Below are 7,614 nucleotides of genomic sequence, written 5' to 3'. Positions count from 1 at the left end.
GCATCTATCTTTGTATTTAGATCACTAAAATAATTGTCCGCGCATAATTCTTGATAGTTAAACTTACACTGTACGGCTATTTAAATTGCTGATTTTCACGAAGTTCATTCATCCCGGCATTATTAAAAAATCATTACAATTTACTAATATCTGACAATACAAACCTGTTTGTTTGTAACCACCTAATGATTTAAATAATGGAAACCTTTAATGTGATAAAAAGTGCAAGGAACTTAGTCAATTCATTCATTGATTTTTAGTTTTTTTACGTGACTGTGAGTAGAGTGGCCCTAACTCCGTGATCCTCTGCGCGTTTCAAACTTAACGGAAGTTTTCATTGACAGGACATAGGACATAATTAATTTTACTATATGTTCTCTACATTTGTTTCTCAGTACTGACCTTTCCACTGTGTGACAATCAATACAAATCATATGTTAATCTAAAATACCTTCAAAGATGACTTCACGGTGAAGTTCTCGTCAAAGGTTGACCTGCTCTTTTTTAGATGCTGAACTGTCAACATAGCAGCATGTAAACAGAACACAAATTTCACTTCCGGATCATCACCAAGGCCTTATTACTCACTGTGCACTGTCGCCGAAATGCACACATACAACAACACCCTGAGCTCATGTTGTCAAGAATAAACAGTTACCTTTAAATCCCTACCAAAAATGCATAAATAAAACTCTTCTATCACCACCAAAATGAGAGAGGAAAAAATGTTCTAAAAATAGACTAGAACTACATTCGTGGGTACTGAACATTTCATTGTAATAGACGGGCATACTCAAATCCATTTCCAGTTCCTGGACAAGTCCATTTTCAGCAAATGGGTGTGTCACGACTATAGATGTACATACATAAGTCGTCTGCTTTCTGATATTTACAATGTTGAATCAAGCAAAGGAAAATAATGACAACAAGAAAGTTGCTTTTCACGTGGATTTAACAAGCGGTTTAATTTCTATGTTCATTTTTGCAAAGGGATATAATTCCAAACTCTCAACGTAATGGTTGCCGAACAGGATGAACTACGTCATTATCTTGTCTGATGGAAATAAACTTGCCTATAGTGTACGCAATATGGCGCAATGTTAGTATGGAAAGTCCGTTAAGCATGAAAAGGTGCAAGGGATGCCAGCAATAGTTCCATTCTGGTCACAGTGAGGTTAGAAATTATAAATCAGTGATTCAAATTGACTTAGTTCTGTGCACTTTTTATCACATTAACGTTTTCGTTATTGAAATCGGTAGGGGGGACTAATAGATTAAGCATTAAACTTATGTAAAAAATTGTATTAGACACTTTATTAGTTATTTTCTTTTTAAATTGTTTTCGTAAATTTCAAAATTTCCAGCTATGATATGTACGATATTGCGTTTCAGTGTTTCTATTGCGTTCCGGCGTTTCGGTGTGTTTCGGCGTTTCGGAACGTTCCGGTGTTTCTATGCACCGGTTTAAAACGGCAAGTGGCAAACTAAGAAAACGCCATATCAGTGTGAAATTTGTGATAAAATGTTTGATGAGAGTGAAGATTTAAAACTGCACGTGACAATAAATACTGGAGAAAAAACATATAAGTGTAAACTTTGTGATAAAAGGTGTAATCGGAAAGGAGATTTAAAAGTGCACATGAGGATTCATACTGGAGAAAAACCATTCAAGTGTGAAGTATGTGATAAACTGTTTAATCACAGTGGAAATTTAAAACTTCACACAAGGATTCATACTGGAGAAAAACCATACAAGTGTGAAATGTGTAATAAATATTTTAGTTGGAATGGACATTTACAACGTCACATGAGAATGCATACTGGAAAAAAAACATTTAAATGTGAAGTGTGTGGCACAAAATTTAGTGATAGTTTAAGTTTAAAACTTCACTTGAGGATTCATACTGGAGAAAAACCATTTAAATGTGAAGTGTGTGATGCAGAATTTAGTGTAAGTAGAAGTTTAAAACTTCACACAAGGACTCATACTGGAGAGAAACCATATAAGTGTGAAGTGTGTCATAAAATGTTTAATCAGTATGGAACTTTGAAACATCACATGATGACGCATACTGGAGAAAAACCATATAAATGTGAAGCGTGTAATAAAATGTTTAGTCAGAGTGGAAATTTAAAACGTCACATGAGGAGACATACTGGAGAAAAACCATATAAGTGTGAAATGTGTGATAAAATGTTTAATCAGGGTGGAGATTTAAAACTGCACATAAGGATACATACTGGAGAAAAACCATATCAGTGTATAGTGTGTGATAAAATGTTCAGTCAGAGAGGACATTTAAAACGGCACATAATGATTCATACTGGAGAAAACCCATTTAAGTAAAATTGTTGTCAACATGTTTACTAACTTAATGAGATGTACAAAGATAAATATCATTTTCTTTCCATATTTTAACAAGTTAACATTTAAAATTAACAATGAACATTTCAAATATGATTTTGTCTGAGTTTTTTTCTTCAATATCATTGACAATATAAGTATTCTGTTTGTTTAAAATATATGTTTGTTAAAACAGTTTTTTAAAAAGACATGATATATATCATTAATATGTTTATGATAACATCATCTGAGCTATACATGTGGCCTGTGGTATAACTGATAGGGATTTATACTTACGGATGTTATAATAACATTATTCATCTGAGACATACAAGTTACATGTGTTACATTTTGTGGAGTTTATAATGAGAGTTTATTAAAACTACTCATGGTAGACATACAAGTATACAGTGTTATAAATGAGAGACTTTATAACAAGAGACAACCCACAGAAGCAGCCTGTGTTACAAATGACAGAGTTTAGAGTGAGGGCTGCTTTCATAACACTGCACATGGGAGATATACAAGTGTCCTTTGTTCATTAAGCTGTCTGACGATCTGCTGGTAAAAAATGTTTGCCCTAATTTCACACCAATGAAGGGGACAGCATGTCTTCACACATGGGAAAGAGACTTACCTTGATTTCTGGCTTGAATATTCCAAATGAAAATATGGTAAGTATGAATATAATAATTTACATGTCTACAGAAATGACAGCAGTTGACTGCAGTTTGTGTTTGTAAAACATAAATGTCCACACTGGTGTAATGTAGATAATATGGGGATGTGAATAATGTAAATTTCCAATGAATAGCCCAAGCCCTGCTTGGCAACATTTAGTAAAGTTTCTGTGTCAGCAAATCATTTTCAATGAAAAGTCTTACATTAATAAATTATTATATATATATTCGTAAGACAACAGTCTTATTGACTGTTGATTGATCAGGATTCAAAATGGGTTTCATAAATAAGTTCATAAGTTACACTCATTTACCTGTTTAACAATTCACAGGTGAATGATACAATTGAATATTTTTTCAGGTTTAAGTCATATGAATTTGCACAGAAGACTTTGATTCCAAATCAAAAGTATAATTGTTCCGATGCTGTTTGTTGAGGTAAATCAGACAAAACAAACAAATCTTTTTAATATTTTATTACACCTACAAAGAATGAATTATATGTAGAGGAACCAATTTCTTTACATCTGCTCTTAGCTACTTGGTCAACTAAATTAAACTTTAATTTTGTTTTAAAAACAGTTTCATATATAGTTGATTTTCAAACTGTTTTAACTGCTTCATTATTCATGTATATTGATATATATTGATTAAAGCACATTGATATGTTAGTTTGTTACAATATTTTAAAGCAGATTTTATTTCATCATCTATTTCCAGTACTGATACACATGATATCAGATGCTGAAGTCATCTCCCATTTGGAGGCTGAGGTCATCATCCATGAGATTTGTCCTGACATGAGTATTTTATGTCTTTTTATGTTTATAAAACTGTAAATAAGAACAAAACTAAACTTCTTAAAATCATCACATAGTTCTTGTTTATCATTGTACTACACATAAATAACAGCACTTTTATTTCAATGCAAGATTTCTTTTTGACCTTTCAGAGATGTAACCCTTTGTATCAACAGGTACCATACTTTTCACTAACCATGAAAATGTTATACCCCTTTACTAATTGTGTGTGTGTGTGTGTGTGAAGTCTTATGTGTGCAATATCATTAAAATAACACATTCTTATTTTATTCTCTTGCTATGTCTATTCATCTTTTCCTTATGATCACTACAGTTCATAGATTCCTTTCAATACCTTTCCTACCTTTAGAACTGTATTTAAAAGAGTAAATTCCGAACATGGCATGCAAGCATCTTGCAACAACTTGGATTGACCATGATACCTGTGAAATAAAACACTACTTTGGTATAGTAACAGTCACATTAGAGTTGTAATATCTACCAATATTCATTTTATTCCACAATTTCATTCAACACATTTTTGTACTTTTAAGCTGCTTTTTTAGGACTAAAACATTTCATACAAGAATTGTGCAACAACTTAGAATATCCCCGGTAACTGTTAAATATAACTATATTGGGCAGTAGTAGCAACCTCTGATATCTCAAAACTGTTCTTTTTCTTCAACAACTCCTTTCATGATCTTTGAAGATAGTCTTTAAAATAATTAATATTATTAAATGGCAAGTATGTAGTATTTGGGGAAGAATCATTACTGTTAAAAAATACGTCTATGAGACAGCTGTAAAATTCACTTCAGATAATTACTACACTGAAAACTTTTTCTTTGTGTAATTCTGTCAAACCTCAATTTCATTTTTTAACGAGGTTAAAGAAGATTAATTTTTGCTACTTCAAAAGTCGATGATGACGATGCATATTTGAAACCCGATCCATACCTAGGAAGATTAATTTATGAATCTTTGGTTGAACTAAATTTCTCTTTTAAGAATATCAACAGTCTATGTACAGCACATCCAAAAACTAATTAAAAGTGAGTCTGGTAATTCTTACATTGATTCCCTACCTGCAAACAACGGTAAATGAATGCCCTCGTACCAATCTTTTATGGCATGTAAACAACATGACCCAGTCGTTCTAACTACCATTTTATTTTTCAAAGCAATAAGTAGGACGTTTAATGTGCTGGATGCCGAATTCCTGCATAAAATATTGTAAAATTCCACACAGAAAATATGACCCAAGTTCAGATTGAACAAAAGGCTAACATTTCCATAAAAACGTCTTTATCAAAGAGTTTGCTATAGCTTTTGTTTTAATATTCTTCAGAGGAATTGCTTATGGACCTGCCCATTCTAGTCAAAAAGTATTTCTTGCCTGTCTTGGGTAAGGGATTGACAAAGTCTATCATTATTCTGCTAATGGTTCATCAGATATAAGAAATGGTTGCAAATGAGCCTTATACATCTTCTGATTAGGTTTTCCTACCATTTAACAAGTGGGACTAGATATAAAGTATTTAGAAACATCACTTTTAATTGTGTGGCCATTAAAAATGTTTCAGGTTCATGTAATAAGTCTCGCTGATGCCAAATTGGCCAGCCGAATGGAGCTTCATTGGGTAGACAGAATTTTCTGTTGACATGACTTAGGAATAAACATTTGAGATCACTCGTCAACACTGGATACATTTGGTGGCCTCCCTTTTCTCGTAAGGACCCCATTTGTAACAAACTAAATGGGTATTTGTGTGGTTCCAGTTTTACTAATAGCTTGCTGAATAAAACAGGAGATTTCTGGATTTTATTTCTCTTTGACGCTGAGTGATTGTCTTTTGTTACCCTGGGTAGAATAACCACAATTGTAAAGAGAGGATGACTCTGACCAATACCGCTTGATTGACAAATACCAGAAACAGAATAGACCTCATAAAAATAATCTGATCAATAAATTTATTATCTAAGGGATTAAGTTCATGTTGAACACCATTCTCAATAGTTCTTGTTGCCATAGCTCTAGTAACTGCAAAAACCAAGTAAACAGAACCATATCTCCAGCTAGGCCATTGCAAAGTAATAAATGAATACCCTCGATCTTTAAAGATGTCATTGTTCCATGTTTTGTGGGGCCTGAGAATGAGTCTGAGGACATATTTACAAAATGGAGAGGAACAATTACCAATGCCACACTCTACTTCCTGAATAAGAACTTTAGCTAGCAGAAAACTTCTAAGATAAAGGCAAAGTACCTGATATCAAAAGACTGAAAACATCCCGTGCTCCTTCATATTCCTGGCACAATCATCAACAACTGATAGGAAACCATTCGATATGAATTGTTTATGATTCTCCATATTAAAGTCGGTCTTCATTTTCTTTGACCCAACAAAAGCGATCTCATATTTCCAGCTCGGCTCCTATGGAGGCACTAAATTATACATCGAAGCTCTCACTCCATGAACAAACACATGCACGATGGAGTAACCAGTAGTGCTAAACCTCACCACGTGTCTGATCTTCTTGTGTACGCTACACACCTCTCCTTCCGTGTTAGCTTTGTAATGACTAAACACAGGATGGACTTTGCACATGGTCATGCTTGATCTTAGAAACTCGTTGAACAACGCTGAATAGGTTTTGGATCTCTGAGTAGTTCTTGCTTTTTTCCTAGTAATATTTAATAGCCCTGATGTTTCGTCCACCACAATGCTGACACATCTGGAGTTGACCTCGAACCCCTTTTTGAGACCCCAAGCAGGGTTGACTTCTACGCTTGATCACAGCATAATGCTGTGCACAGTATTCTTTCATACAGGACTTGTTGCACTTTTATGTACTACCCAGAGGTAACCACGCGCACTTATTCGTCCCATGGAGAGGTATTGTGCTATATAATATATTAATTTTGTTGCTATAGAACAAGAAATTAAAGAAATGACAAAATCAACAATCAATTAAAGAAATAGCAGACAGGACTACATTATATAGCTTCACTTTCATTTCAAGGATAGACTAAAATCTTGCCTAATATCCATGGAATCTGATCCAGGGAAAGCGTTTATACTTTGACATGATCTTGATCGTAGACTCAGCAACATCACTTAGTTGATCTATGGTGCTCAAATGCCCTATCTAGATTGAATGTCGGTCATCATGAGCTCATCGAATGAGTCAGAATAGACGTCAAGGCGATGCCAAGAGAAAACAACATGAGCGTCGTAAGCTCGTCCATGATACAAGGTGATAGCAGGAAGAGAGATTTTCACCACATAGCAGTATCTGAAACAGCTGCGAGACAAGTACAAACCTCTCACGGGAAAAAGAGCTCAGCCTCCCAAATATTTTCGATTTCAGCATGAAATTCTGAGTCGAACACGTCGAGCTGATATCGAGTTAAAACTACCCACAATCGATCTACAAGTTCTTCAGCGACAACGTGATCAGACCACACGTCTTCCACCTCCACGACGCGTTGAAAAGCGTACGGAGGTGCTGACAAAGGATTTATTTACGACCATCCACATATTCTTCAGCACGGAGTTAACCAATAACTCCTGCAATGTGCTCTACACCCAGCCATCAAAACAGAACTGAGCACATACACGGCCTTCAAACTTGGAGTTGCTTTCAATATTCATCTGGTCAAGGAACACAAGAACGTCGACGTCTGGATCAGAGCAGATCGTGCATCGCATTGATAATTCCAGTCACATAGTTGACATCGCCTGGTCATTTATCCAGAGTCGCCTCGAAGATTATCAAAAATTAG

At 34.7% G+C, this 7,614-nt stretch overlaps 1 long non-coding RNA gene across 1 annotated transcript; it reads left to right on the top strand.

Annotated features, from left to right (window-relative positions):
• The first annotated feature begins 1,472 nt into the window (after window positions 1-1,472).
• Window positions 1,473-3,893, top strand: LOC149789769 (uncharacterized). The gene is made up of 2 exons (XR_016423973.1): window positions 1,473-3,018; window positions 3,745-3,893. It is a non-coding gene; the product is annotated as an uncharacterized LOC149789769 (long non-coding RNA).
• The last annotated feature ends 3,721 nt before the right edge of the window (window positions 3,894-7,614 follow it).

This window comes from Sinohyriopsis cumingii, chromosome 10, assembly GCF_028554795.1.
Source record: "Sinohyriopsis cumingii isolate HCF-2022 chromosome 10, ASM2855479v2, whole genome shotgun sequence".
Classification (NCBI taxonomy): domain Eukaryota; kingdom Metazoa; phylum Mollusca; class Bivalvia; order Unionida; family Unionidae; genus Sinohyriopsis; species Sinohyriopsis cumingii.
Note: the sequence above shows the minus strand (reverse complement) of the source record. Positions and strands in the feature narration are given on the sequence as shown.